Raw genomic sequence first — 15,455 nt, 5'->3', positions numbered from 1 at the left:
ATAATGATGATGATATGGATGATAATGACGAACAACTCATTGCAAACGGTAGTGCTATGGCAAGCGCGGGAAGAGGTGATGGAAGCAGTGACAGTGAACATCAACCGTCTACCAAGAAGAAGGTTAAAGTTGCAAGTATCATCAAGGCGTTTGATGACAACACACTGAAGAACATGTACGATGATTATTACGTAAGAAGTTTCGACACATACGACAAGCTTCTGAAAAGATACCCTAAACTGAAGTCTAAAAGCAATACTAAAAACATACTGGATTATGTGACAAAGAAAAGAGAAGGAAATACAGTTTTCAAAGGAAATCGTACACTGCTGTTCAAGACCATCAAGGACCGTGTAATGGCGAAATTCGATGAGGCGCGAGAATGCGGTTCCGCCGTTCATTATTGGCATTTACAACATTGGGCATTGGACGTAGCCAGAAATCTCGGGTGTACAAACTGTACAGCTTCACTAGGTTTTATTACTAATTTGAAAAAGTAGTTTAGGATAACATCACGCCGTATCACTATACTCCAAGCACGAAAAGATAAGGATGACGAAGAAGAGCTGATTGAAAGAGCTCAAACGTTTGTTGCTGACGTCAATGAGCATATCACGAGAGAAAACATCGATATTAGTTCTGTATGGAACTGTGATCAGAGTCAGTTCAACTATAAACTTTCTTGTGACATAACACTATCCATGAAAGGGCAGAGAGACGCTGTCGGGATGTTGCAATCAGTTAACTGGGCAACACGTAGTTACATGATCGATGTTGCTATATCAATGGACGGACGATTGGAAGACAAACTCAATATTTGCTTCCAAGAATCCAGTGGAAAGTTTTGCCCCCGAGTGTCAAGGGAGATATAAACGCGGTGCCCTCCAAATGTCGTCGTCGATGCAAGTGTGAGTGGGAAGATGACGAAACAACATCTGAAGACGTTTTTTCTGTCAGTTTTGAATCCACATATGTCGAGAAAGTCATTAGCACTTTGTGACTCCTGGTCTGGACATACGGATGAACGAGTACTACTGGAAGCATCTGGCGGAAAACATGTAGATTTAAAAATCATTCCGCCTAAAACTACAAAATATGCACAACCTCTGGATGGGTATTTCCTCAGGCGATATAAAATACATGCCAAGACCATAACAGACTTCATTAAACTACGTTCCAGTAATATGCAGCCAAAATTGCACGACAGATTCTTTATCATGAATATGCATTCTGTCATTTACAATCAGTTATCTGCGGGAGTATACAGACCAATGCTTCGTTACGCGTGGCCGAACGCTGGCTACGATATTGATCAACCAGTGAACAACTTCAATAGTGTCATTGACGTGGCGTTCAACACTGATATTATAGAATGTGCAAATACGCCATGCGATCAACTTGCATTTCTTCGCTGTGCGTTTTGCAGTCATTCATATTGCTCGGAGCATTTTATTGACATTCCGCATTTACATTTATAGTTAAAATTGCGGCATTGCGTATGGCGACTACAATTACATCTACAGTAATATCTAGAGCATGGCTGCAGAGTTTTGCAGAAAATCGACACCCACCAGCACATTCAGAAGTACATAATGGTCCTGTAACCAAACGTTCATACAGATCTGTTTGTTCGAGCCCAAGTACTTTCCAGGTAAGCACTATGGGACTTAACATCTGAGGTCAGTCCCCTAGACCCGGAACTTCTTAAACCTAACTAAGCTAAGGACATCACACAGCCATGCCCGAGGCAGGATTCGAACCCGAAACCGTAGCAGCAGTAGGGTTCCGGACTGAAGCGCCTAGAACCGCTCGGCCACAGCGTCCGGTTCCAGACCGTACAAACACAAATACATTTCACTTGTACGAGCTACGTCTACAGCGTGAGATTTATTTCACTTCCGTTGTTTAATGCTACAGCATTCCTAAATAAAAATTTATTAATCAGTTTCTTTCAGCGACTTTTCAAAGAAATCTCCGTTGCTTCCTCGTCAGATGGTTTTATCAGAGAATCATGCCTGAAAATTTACTAAAACCAGGGCAAAACCTGATGAAGTAGTTCACTGTAAACTGTCGGATGTCACTATCCAAAGGGCGCAGTGTTCTGATATGAGACTGTGTTGTCATCGTGAGGTGGGATGATGAAGCGATTGCTTAGGATCCAGCGTGGCGCTTTCATCCCTTCCCTCCCTGCCTCTAATTTGCCGCTGTGTCCACCGTCTGTGTCCAGCATCTCTTCCTCCCCCCCCCCCCCCCAACCCTCTCCACGCCACCACGTTTCTCCATCCTCGGTTTGCAAGCAGACACGTGTGCTGCCGGCACCTGTGCTGCTACTCTGCCTGCCCCGAAGTCAGTTCGTTGTGTGATGTGTCCTTGCTTTTCTTATTCAGACTCAAAGCGGCTACCCAAGCCTTACTAAAGCCCTAACCACTATCACGACTGTCCAGCGATTACCTTTCTCCAGTCTCGATAGATTCCTTAACGACACAGTCCCAGAAGTTAGGCGCCTGTATCAGATTTGTAATATGGTCTTAATCTGTTCAGTACAATATCAATAGACACCGTACCCCAATTCTGACTTATTAGGATGCTGCAATATGGTATTTCGTTGGTGTTCTTGGAAACTCTTTTCTACGATACGCACCGTCTCAACCACACATGTCTTGCCACATTGGCAGGGTATCTGACAGACTCAGGAGCGATTAGAAAAAGGGCAGGCGGCTCCTGTATGTAAGTACAGACCCGCAAAATTACGGAGAGATATCCTTAACATCCACTTGTTGCAGAATTCTTGAACATATTCTGTGTTCGAATACACTAAATTTCCCTCAGAGCGAAAATCTTATTTTCACGAATCAGCGCAGTTTTAGAAATCATCGCTCATGCGAAACTCAGTTTGTCCTTTTCTACATGAGGCACTGAGTATTGCTGATAAAAGGCAATTGGCAGTTTCCATGATTTTCGAAACGAATTTTACACGGTTTATATGACTACGGGCTACTACTAAATTATCAGTACACCAATAATATTATTGCTGTGAAAGGATATTAATTTGACTCTGGTCGTGCGCTGTGGAAAGGTAACGGACTATTTTTGTCTCACTAAAGATTTCTATAGAAAGGAAGGAAAAGTAGAACAAAAGAAAATTGGGCAAAGTTTCTGACAGTAATCAAGTAAACTGTAATTACGTAAAAGGAAATAGTTGTCTGCCGAATTAGGCAAAGTGCTAGCATGGTTCATAAGGAAACTTAACTACTGCGATTCACTTTGACTGATACAGGAAATTCTGGTTTGCTGACAAGATAAAAGACAGTTGCACAGTTTAGTAAGTAGTGTAGCAGTGATTGGACATGAACTACACAGGAGGAGTATTAATAATTTTGGCAACAACTGACTCTCCATAACACTTGCAATCTGTACATTAGCGTATGAAGCTAATGCTCATTATTAGTAAATGAGTACCAATGTTGGAGCATGAATAACTTGAGCAAGGGATTCTTTTTCAGTTTACTATCATTGAAAGAGTTATAAAGTAATTGTATCTTTGTTACTGATTATTATTTGTATTCTCGAGGAACATTGACTTCCTTATACTGTTTAGCTCAGATGAGACTTGTCATAAGTGAATCTAGTACAGCCTGAACAGTTGTTATTAGGTTACTGTAGTACACACGTTATATGAATGAAAGTTGTACTTCTTGAGTACGGTTTCTACAACATGAAATCTAAATCTGACTCAACTATTAACATGGGGACCCAAAAACTAGTCTATTGTTAGTCTCAGGTGTAGGCCGAAAATTTTAGTCACAACACAATATCAGAAACACTGTTAACTATATAGCACATGAAATAATAAAGACTGTTATTTTGATAAGAACAACCTTTCAACTAAAAACTTTAAATCTTCTCTTATTTATTGAGCTTTGATAAAACTTTAACTGTCCTTTTAAGCAAATTACGTGGACTATTTCAAAACTTATGTTCACGAAGTAATTATGTACTTAACAACTTCACAAAACTTATTAACTTTTGTTAAGGAAGATAACTGCTTTTCAGTTCAGTAAAATAGAATACTCGGAATTATCGTAGTGCTTGGGATAGGAACCTGTGTAGGTAACGGACTAAGAATAAAATACGGTGACTCAACATAGCGTTTAGGGAACACAGACTTATTATTGAAAAAGAAATGGTTGATCCATGCAATTATACAGCACTCAACTATTAATTTGAGAAGAAAGTGATGGCAGTGTCGATCTTCGTGTAACGGGCTCTGAAAATTCTCTTCTTAGTGTAGGATTTTGGTCTTACAGAACTAACTAATGTATGCCATGGAGAATAAGCCAAATTACTTCCGTATCAGAGACTGTATTAAACAATATTGCAGTTCTTCTCCCCTTTCGCAGTTCACCAGACGCCGGTTAGCAACCGACTGCAGTTCGACGGCCATAGCCAACTTTTCCATTCCCGCCTAGCCAGTTCCGTTGCGGAGATACTTCCCTCCATGTTTTACGTAATTAAAGATTTACTTCCACCATGCACGAACTAGTATTACAAGTAAAATTTTAACATTTTCATTATCTTACAGTACCTATATTACTTTTAAAATTACATCCATAGATTAATTACAATTACATAATTTATCATAAATAATGAATAAAAATTAGTTGAATGTTACATCGAAGAGCATGGTTATACAGAAGTCACATTAACTAAAAATAGGCAAAGAAGTTAGATAAGACCATTGAAGGGAGTATCAATAACAGTGTTACAGGTTCACCATTGTACACCGTTAACGAAGGTAGGAACATATGGAATCGCTTCCCAGATATGTGAGTGGTTCTAAGACTTCTTAAGTAATAGATCCCAGTACGTTGTCCTCGTCGGCACCTGTTCACCATAGACAAGGGTATTGTCAGGAGTGGCCAGGGGGAGAGTACATAAATGATCTGGAGGACAGGATGGATAGCAATCTGCGATTGTTTGCTGAAGATGCTGTAGTGTACAGGAAGGTGTCGAAGTGACTGTAGCAGGATACGAGATGACTTAGACAAAATTTCTACTTGATGTGATGGCTGGCAGCTATCTCTAAATGTAGCTAAATGTAGAAAAATGTGAGTTGATGTTGATGAGTACCAAAAACGAAGGAGTAACGTTCAGACACAGCCTTAGTAGTGTCCTACCTAACACAGTCTTGTCGTTTAGATATCTGGGCGTAACGTTACAAAGAAATATCAAATGGTACGAGCATGTGAAATCTGTGGTAGAGTAGGTGGATGGTCGGCTTCGACTTATTGGGAGAAAATTCGTGAAACTTTGGTTCATCTGCAAAGGAATCGCGTATAGGACGCTGCTGCGACATATTCTTGAGTACTGTCCGAGTGCTTGGGGTCCGGTCTTGGGCGGATTAAAGGTAGACATCGAAACAATTCAGACGCAGGCTGCTAGGTTTGTTGTCGGCAGTTTCGTACAACAAGCAAGTATTACATAGATGCTTCGCGAACTCAAATGGGCATCCCTGGAGGGAAAGAAATGCTCTTTTCGAGAAACATTATTGAGAAAATTTAGAGAAACCTCATTTGTAGCTGGCTGCAGAGCGATTCTAGAGTCACCAACGTACATTTAGGTAAGGATCAAGAAGATAAGATACGAGAAATTCAGACTCATACAGAGGCATATAGACAACCATTTTCCCCTCTCTCTGTTTGCAAAGAGAAGAGGAAAGGAAATAACTAGTAGCGGTTGTAATATTAGTATCTATTTCGATAGCTCAAATAAACTTACGTTCGATAATCTAACCATGCAGGCTCATAAAAGCCATACAATTGGTGTAAAAATTTCTTAGATCGTCGCTGAGCAGCGACCACCCGATATTTCAAAGAATATCTTACGCGCCACGGCGCAGAATACGAATTGTTCATAAATTGAATCGATAGCGATATTTTGTTTTTCATATTTTTTGACAGCTGAAGAATTGTAATCCTCTTCTGTTACCACAGTCCTGATATATTTTTTAAAGACGGCGGACGCGAAGGTGGCGCAGTCCGCAATCACTAATTAGTTATTATAAAATATTACTATTGTTCATTGCTATGTAAGAATTTATGTGTGCATCTAAGATGAAATATCTTTGTTTAAAGAAACAGCCAGGAAGATAGAAAACTGAAATTGTACGGAGCCTATTGTTAGCAATAATGACTAAGGTAATTAAATTGGTTATTGGTCTCTCAAATGCTGTAGTGCCTGCTTATTACTTAAAGTATTTCTATGCTATCCATCTCCTATTAATGGAAACAGAAATAACGGTGTTTTTATAGTTTTCATATAGCTACCAGGCACCGACTGCATGTCGGCAAACGTCATAGTTACGGTAGAAGGCGCATTACCATTTACCTTGTTTGTGATTTAAATCCAATTTCTTTTAACGTGTGGTGTAATGTAGCAAAGAAAATTTCCAGCTCTGTCTGGTCCCTTAGGTTTCTGCGTTCATAGTTGCTATGTCTCATATCCGGACGTGATCGAACATGATCACGATACAAATAAATTAAGTGGCAATGCGAACTCTGTTCTTAAGAAGTGGTGTAAAACTCACAACTTGCTTCTGAATTTTCAGACGAGAATAATAATTTAATCAAAATATAAATATTAAAACAAAAACACCGCATGCTACAGGGTACCCTGCGTGATTCAGTGTACGGTGGGTTGTGGAGTATGTATGCAGATGAGGAGTTCCCTAGTCTGAGGTAGTCCTTGACACTACCAAGCAGTGAGCATGTTTTAGCCGGTGAGCGGAAGACTGTCTTCTGTAGACGTTTGCCATAGAAGTAGCCCTGTCTTTCCGGTTAATGCTTTACAAAGGGTGATACACGCAGTGGCTGCATCCTCCTGAGGTTCCTCTTGATTCCATCTCTTGTACAGTGGGTACAGGAGGTAGGGCTCTCCCAATTTGTGACGTCTAGCCGCTCTTCTGGCATACTGTCATCAAATGTTCACGTTATTGATAGAAACTCTGATTGTCAGAGTGGGTGTGAACCCTGTGTACCTTTGTTTTGAGCACCCGGCACACTACTCCATTGCTCTGTGTAGTGGCAGCTAAAAGCTGGGGTCAACATGCCGTCCGCTCTTCTTTATACCAGGACATCAATAAAGGGGGGGGGGGGCACTCTATCCACTTCGACTTCGATGGTAAAACTTATGTTCATTTGTATGAGACAGATGTATGAGGGTCATTCAGCTTGACTCTTCCGCATGGCAATTTGATGAAGGTACCGTCTACATACGAAAAAAATAAAACGTGTATGTTCCCACTGAGCTACACCCAGGGCTTCCTCCTTGCAATGTTGCATATACATGTTGCCGACAGTTGGTGGACGTGGACTCTATGGCTAGTCCTTCAGTCTGCCGTTAGTAGCGCTGGTGGTGGTGGTAAGTCCCTATGGGACTCAACTGCTGAGGTCATCGGTCCCTAGGCTTACACACTACTTAATCTACTTAATCTAACTTACGCTAAGGACAACACACACACCCAGGCCCGGCGGAGGACTCGAAATTCAGACAAGGGAAGCCGCGCGAACCGTCGCAAGGCACCCTAGACAGCACGGATTCCCCGCGCGGCGCTGTTAGTAGTCTACCGTCGAAAATAAAGTATGTCAACGTCATTATATACCCGATAAGGTTGGTCGTCGCTGTGTCAAATTTATCGTCAATAGGTTCTAAGGATTCTTGTAAAGTCACTCTGGTAAAAAGAGAGACAATGTTGAAAATCACAAGGATGTTGCTATCCTTAAGGTTAAAGTTGTTAATACGTCCATCACAATACGCAGAGTAGCGGACGTGATGTGAACTCTTACCGACGCAAGGACTAGGTAATTCCTGTAGGTATTTAGTGAATGAGTACATCGGGTACAAATGTTGCATAAAAGCACTCCGACTTCAGCAGTCCATGAAGTCGGAGCAGAACTGGTGCCCTCTGTTGTAGTTTCTTAAAAACCTCGTCTGGCAAGTCAGATTCTTCGAGGAGCACACAGATCTTCATTTCTACTCCTCGGTATGATCAGCCTCGGTCTTCCGGTATGTAATTTCCGCCCCCCCCCCCCCAAATTTCTCAGTGTAATCCTGGTGAGGTAACACCTCAGTTGCGTGACCTTTGTCAACTGATAAGACCACAACATCTGGCTCTTGTCTTCGTGCCTTACTGGCTGCTCTCTCCCTGTTACACATTTTCTATTTAATGAGTTTCACTGGCAGGAGAGCACGACAGATTTCGTGACGTGCTTCTTCAGCTGCTACATGGGAAGTCTTGCAGCAGCCTCTTCCACTGTGATGATGAGGTTCGTGATAGACGTGGATGCAAAATTGAGTCATTTCATAAGAACTGAATCCGTGTCCTTACGTAGTTGTTTGAAGGTGAGACTGATGACAGACTTTCAGGGGGCATCACGAGATTGTCCATCTGACATAAACTTGAATTTTTATGTTTTACTTCCGATGTTCTTGTTTTGTGCAGAGTCCGCCTAGGTCCATATTAGACCGTCAAACCATCCTCACATCCTGTGGCTGAACTGGTTGGCCAGCTGTAAATATTATTTGTGCAAATTAACAGCATTATTAACACTGGCTGGCTGATGTTTCCTTCTTGCTAAGACTCATCGTATTTTGTACATAGCCCCGATGTCAGAAATGTCAGTTTTAGACTAAATAACAGGAATAAAGCTTTTGCTCCAAGTTATTAATACTGATGCACTACGTTTCATTTGTGATAATACAAGTCATGAAGTGTAGCATTTAAGTTTTTAACGAGTAGAGCTACTGTCAACAAAAACTACTTCCCTTGGCTTTCAAATTTAGGAACTGCTGAGGGAGGCGACTTCTACTAATGCACGTTTTAAAGATATTCTTCACGGTTTGGCATTTGGATCAAATCTAGAGACATGCAGCAGTGTACTAAGAACATCAAAGCACTGAAAACGCGTTTTCTGAAGAAAAAAAATACTGAATTAGAACGTTTTCTGTCTCCAGTATTCAGTTGGACTTGAACGTTCCAGGAGAGTATTAAAAAGAAAAATCAGGGATAAAATAAAATGTTCAAATACTAACCCTAACAGCTAGGCAGTCTACACATGGCACTCCTTCTTTTCATGTACCGTCCATGAAATGAAAGGGCAGAGTCTTGGGAATTGATACTGGTACACTCTGTACCCTTCCCCACACAACGTATGATGGCCAGAAGACTGCAAATGTCAAAGTAGATGGACTTAATATTAACATATCAACCATGAACAGTATAGTCAATTAGTATTAAAGAAGTACGTAGCTCCACGTTTTGAGAAACACTCTGTGACTCAATCATTTACGTAACAGAAAGTAAAATTTTCGTTTTTAGAGATGGAAGTTAATGTATCAGAGCGTAAAATTTTTCCACGAGAAATTCTGACGCTATATTAGCTTCACAAATTCAAAGTACCCTCTTTTCAGCTCAAAACTCTGCGAGTTAAATAAGAGCAGGTTTCAGGCTGTGAGAGCTGACTCTGCTGCAGGGTACATTGTAACATCTACGTGTGTTGCAGCAGCGGTGGACGCTAATTAAAACGGAACCGCACGGCGCTGCAGGGATACGGGGCGGTGGGCGGCCCTCCTGGGCTGCGGCGAGACACCAGCTGTCCTCTGACACGGCGTGTCCTGTTCTGGATGGGATGGGAGCAGGGGGGGGGGGGGGGGAGGAAGGGGGCTGGACACGGGTCTGCTGCTGACAGCTGCGGCGCCCTGCAGAGGCGAACGCAAAATACCGACAACCTGCTCAGCCGAGTTTATTTGAGGAGGGGAGTCGGTTCTGGAAGAGAAGCTAATGCCGTCTGCGTCGCGACTACGGTGGTAAGCCCGATAACTGTAGGTAAATATCATATAAAAAGAGATATTGGAATCAGATGCACAGGTTCGCCAAGATACTCGATATTATTTACTTTAAGTAACAAAAAAAAGTTCAAATGTGTGAGATCTTATGGGACTTAACTGCTAAGGCCATCACTCCCTAAGATTACACACGACTTAACCTAAATTATCCTAAGGACAAAAACACACACCCATGCCCGAGGGAAAGCAGGTGTTGACAGATGTGAAAATTACCGAACTATCAGTTTAATAAGACACAGCTGCAAAATACTAACGCGAATTCTTTACAGACGAATGGAAAAACTGATACAAGCCGACCTCGGGGAAGATCAGTTTGGATTCCGTAGAAATGTTACAACACGTGACACGTGAGGCAATACTGACCCTACGAGTTATCTTAGAAGAAAGATTAAGGAAAGGCAAACCTACGTTTCTAGCATTTGTAGACTTAGAGAAAGCTTTTGACAATGTTGATTGAATACTCTCTTTCAAATTCTGAAGGTGGCAGGGGTAAAATATAGGGAGCGAAAGGCTATTTACAATTTGTACAGAAACCAGATGGCAGTTATAAGAGTCGACGGGTATGAAAGGGAAGCAGTGGTTGGGAAGGGAGTGAGACGGTGTTTTAGCCTATCCCCGATGTTATTCAATTGTATATTGAGCAAGCAATAAAGGAAACAAAAGAAAAGTTCGGAGTAGGTATTAAAATCCATGGAGAAGAAATAAAAACTTTGAGGTTCACCGATGACATTGTAATTCTGTCAGAGACAGCAAAGGACTTGGAAGAGCAGTTGAACGGAATGGACAATGTCTTGAAAAGAGGGTATAAGATGAACATCAACAAAAGCAAAACGAGGATAATGGATGTAGTCCAATTAAGTCGGGTGATGCTGAGGGAATTAGATTAGGAAATGAGACATGAGAAGGGATCGGTTGGTAGGACATGTTCTGACACATCGATGGATCACCAGTTTAGTATTGGAGGGCAGCGTGGAGGGTAAAAATTGTAGAGGGACACCAAGAGATGAATACACTAAGCAGATTCAAAAGGATGTAGGCTGTAGTAGGTACTGGGAGTTGAAGAAGCTTGCACAAGATAGAGTAGCATGGAGAGCTGCATCAAACCAGTCTCAGGATTGAAGACCACAACGACAACAACAGGGACTCTTTGGACAGGACAACGACAAAAAAAGTCATTAGATGATGTCTTTTATAATGTTTGTGAAGAATTTGATCATGCGAATATTGATACTCTCTTGAAGAACTGTTTTTTTATTATAATGAATAGGATACTACAAACAAATCTTTTGAACCGCACTTACCAAAAATAATGACAAATGTAGTCCATTAGTGTTGGAAGGTTGGAAAATTTTAGCAACGGAAACAAACAAAAATGGTTTCCCTCACGATCCAGTTGCGAGTCTTCGGTCTTCCTTTGTATGGTCGTCTTTCCACTTAATATAAGACTGTCTGGGAAAAAACGATTAGTACACATGGAAAGAAGATATTAATTTTGATCTGGTGACGGCACACGCCACCTGGTGGATAGTAGATGTGTTGATAACGCTTTCAAGATCGTCCGCCAACAGACAGCTTAGTGGCATAGCTACAGAAGTGCTGTCTGCCCTTTAATACGGAATACTCACATCCATAAGATGAACACGTGTTAAGCAATCAGGCAACCATGCCACGGAGATGCACTCGTGCTTCCTTCAGCCAACTGAAAGGGGTCAAATTGTGGACTTCGGAAGGAGAGATCGTCTTATCCGAGAAGTGCCAGGCAAGTTGGGCGTGCTGCGTCATTTAGTTGTACAACGACGCTGGTATCAGTGGTCACGTGAACATTCTCACACCTGTACACGAGATTCTGGACATCCACGCAGCACAGACGCTCTCCAGGATCGTTGTATTGTATGAGCAGTAGTGGCAGATCGTTCAGTTACCACAGCACGGATAAGAGGAGTTGTCGGCCCAGACGTGTCACCACGAACTGTTTCGAACCGGTTATTAGCAGTGTGACTACTGGCATGCACGCCTTTAGTCCATCTTCCGCAGACGCCACAGCATCGATGTGCACGGCTCGACTGGCGCCGTCAGCGGATCACTTGGAAGAAAATGGTTCAAAAGTGGTTCAAATGGCTCTGAGCACTATGCGACTTAACTTCTGAAGTCATCAGTCGCCTAGAACTTAGAACTAATTAAACCTAACTAACCTAAGGACATCACACACATCCATGCCCGAGGCAGGATTCGAACCTGCGACCGTAGCGGTCACACGGTTCCAGACTGAAGCGCCTTTAACCGCACGGCCACACCGGCCGGCGGAAGAAAATGGAATGGCACACAAGTGATGGTTGTTTACGCGTACAATGTAGACCTGCTGCATTCATCCAACACACACTCACCACTGACTCCCCCCCCCCCCCTCCTCGTCCTATGGTCTGGGGTGCGATTTGCTACAACTCTCGTTCACTTTGGGTATTTCAGGTGGGTATGCTAATCAGCGCTCGGTATGTGCAGAATGTTGGTAGATCGCTTCTTTAGCCATTTTTGCAAAGAAAAGTAATGTGTTGCTCCAGAAGGATAATGGTCGCTCACACCTTATCCGTGAAACTCAATGTGCTCTACAAGATGGCAGCAACTTCCCTGGCCAGCACAACCTCCAGCCCTGTCTCCAACCAAATGTGTGTGGAATATAATGGGATGAGAGTTGACTCATGCGGTTCGTCACCAAACAACTCTTAATATCCGCGGTTCGAGTCTCGATTGGGGCACACATTTTCAACTGTCCCCTCTGATGTATATCGACGCCTGTCGGCAGCGCAGGGTCTTGATTTAATTATCATTTCATTCTAGAGCGCTACATGGTCACCGATGGTATCTGTTCTTTCGGACATGTCCGAAAGAACAGATACCTTCTTCATATGTCTTATAAACTACATGAACTGTTCGAGCAGACGAGGCATAACGGATCGCAGGATATTATTCGCCAGCAGTACGATCGAAGGATTTTTCAGTATGGGTCGATACCTTGTACCTCAGAAACGCTTGTGTTATTCATCCGTCAGTGTAATCATTTCATGTACTCCATAAGCACTGTTGCAACACTATATCTCGAGTGCATTGGAAGTGGAGCGAATTTCTGTCCTCAAGAAACTGAACAACTGCTAGATCTTTTTGACCATTGTTTACAAAGATGTGGTGAGTATCTTGAAAAATAGTGTCATTTATTTGTGTCACTTCGAAGTGTATTGCAGCATTCAAGAAAAGTTACTTGGCCTGCCGTGATAATGTGCAGCTTACTTTTTGATATGCCCTCGTGTTACGTTAATAGGAACTTTACTCGTGAGCACAGAAATTAATTCGTATATATCAACATATTGAAATAAAAAGTTAGATTTGAGGGCACTGACGGTACTCTCGCCAACCAGCGAAGAGGATGACATCTTTTTACTGTGGACGGGTCCCCAGGCCCAAATTCAGTTGACTGTGCAAAAATCAAGTATCTCAGAGGAAAAATGAAAAGAACAAACATCAGAGAAACGTACAGCAACTATAATTTTCTATCAGGCCTTCCAATGAGGGTGTAATTAGAATTTTGTAAATAGATTTTGGACGGGAGAAGGAGGAGGGGAGGGGGGATTACAAGATGCAGTCGGCTCAGACGAATTCAAGCAGCCCACTGTATAAGTTGTTTAGAAACAAACGAAATGCAGAATGTGCTGTCATGACATACCCCTTCCGCTCCCCACAAATCTTTCCCCAACGTTCCGTAACGGGACCGATTTTCATAACTGAGCACTAACTGGGTGACCAGGTTGGCCAATATTTCGCTATTTGAGCCAAAAGTGGTGGAATTTTGAGAAAAATTTTTAGAGAAACGCATCCAACGCGTTTGGGCTATATTTTTGTTGATTATCGCAATTTTTGAGCGACACTGACAAATCCAAGTGTATTTTTATGCACTGATTTTAATTTAATAATACTTACACTGATATTTATCGCTCCACTGCTTTAAGAAACACTGAAATGTGTGAGCCCCATAGTTCTACCCGTCTCCAAATAACAATTCCTGTGTTAACATAATAAGTTCCTATAAATATATAACTACGTAACTACAGAAGTGCGGACATATTTGTAACTTACCATAACGCTAGTAGACGAATCAAAAGCGCTTTTCCTCCTCTGTCTTCTTACAAACTTATCCATAATTAGACTCTATCGGAAAAGCACGCAGCTAAAAACGAAAAATGTCAGCACTTACGTTTAATTGAACTCCGAATGCCATATCTTGCGGCCTGAAGAAGTCCGTAAAAGCATGCTGCATATCCTCGTCCAATTGGAGTCGTCGATACCTCAAGGTCTTTTTTAAGGGACCGAAGGCCAGATAATGGCATGGGGAGAGATCAAGACAATAGGGCGGGTGCTCGAGTGTCTCCCACTCGAATTGACGTAACTTTTGCCTTACGACATTTGCGATATGCGGACGTGCGTTATCATGAGGCAGCAGCAGCCCTTGTCGCAACACTCCACAATGGCAGGTTTCAACAGACACCATGCCTTGTACAGTTATTCGTTCTCCGATGGACTTCTACTAGTGTTATACTTACACGCATATGGTGTCTGTTCTTTCGGACATGTCCGAAAGAACAGACACCATATCCATATAAGTATATAGTTCTGGCAATACCAGCCATGACCTTCTTCTTCTGTGCGGATGCATTTACGGGACTTGGTAAGAATGTCTTCCACGAGTAATGAGTGTGTTGGTTGGGGACACTACGAATGTACTGTGTGGACATATAAGGTGAGAATGTGGGTCTCGCGGGAGGCGTGCGTGAGATAGTCCCTACAGTCGCAGTATCCTCTGTGCCTTCCGTGGCTCAGATGAACAGAGCGTCCGCCATGTAAGCAGGAGACCCCGGGTTCGAGTCCCGGTCGGGGCACACATTTTCACCTGTCCCCGATGAAAAGTATTAACACCCGTCAGCAGCTGAAGGTATTAATATATAATTCTAATTTGTACCAGTGTTGGTTTTTCTACAGCCAAGAAAAGAGTAACAGCGCGTTGATCCTGTTTGGACGCATATACTGATAATGTCGCCACAGTTCATGTTTCCGTGTTTACCCCATGCACATTGGAAAGACACTATTGCCACACTAATCCATTGTCCAACATGTCGGAGATAGTTGCATATAAGCCATAGCAACGCCCTCGAAAGGAAAGTTTTTGATCGTCCTTTGTATCTTTTAATTTCGCTACATGGCAACTGGGTCGTCTGTAATTTCATTTAGGTGATTGGGGGTCCGGACACACTGGAACCCCCTTTGCCTACATCCTTTATATCAAGTAGACAGGAGTGGTAGTGTACAATGGGAAACAAACACGCAATTCGCGTGGTGATCAATCACACCAACAAGACAACATCACAAAGCATTCTGGCGAGAAAGCTACAGGTTTTTCTGACAAAGTATCATCTGACAATCGGAATTTACCCATATTTCAATTCTAAAGAGGCTGGTTAGGCTTTATAAAGGTGCAGTTGGGTAAATATCTTTCCAGTTCCACGACA

Source organism: Schistocerca americana, chromosome 5 (assembly GCF_021461395.2).
Source record: "Schistocerca americana isolate TAMUIC-IGC-003095 chromosome 5, iqSchAmer2.1, whole genome shotgun sequence".
Taxonomy (NCBI): domain Eukaryota; kingdom Metazoa; phylum Arthropoda; class Insecta; order Orthoptera; family Acrididae; genus Schistocerca; species Schistocerca americana.
This window is presented reverse-complemented; position numbering follows the sequence as displayed.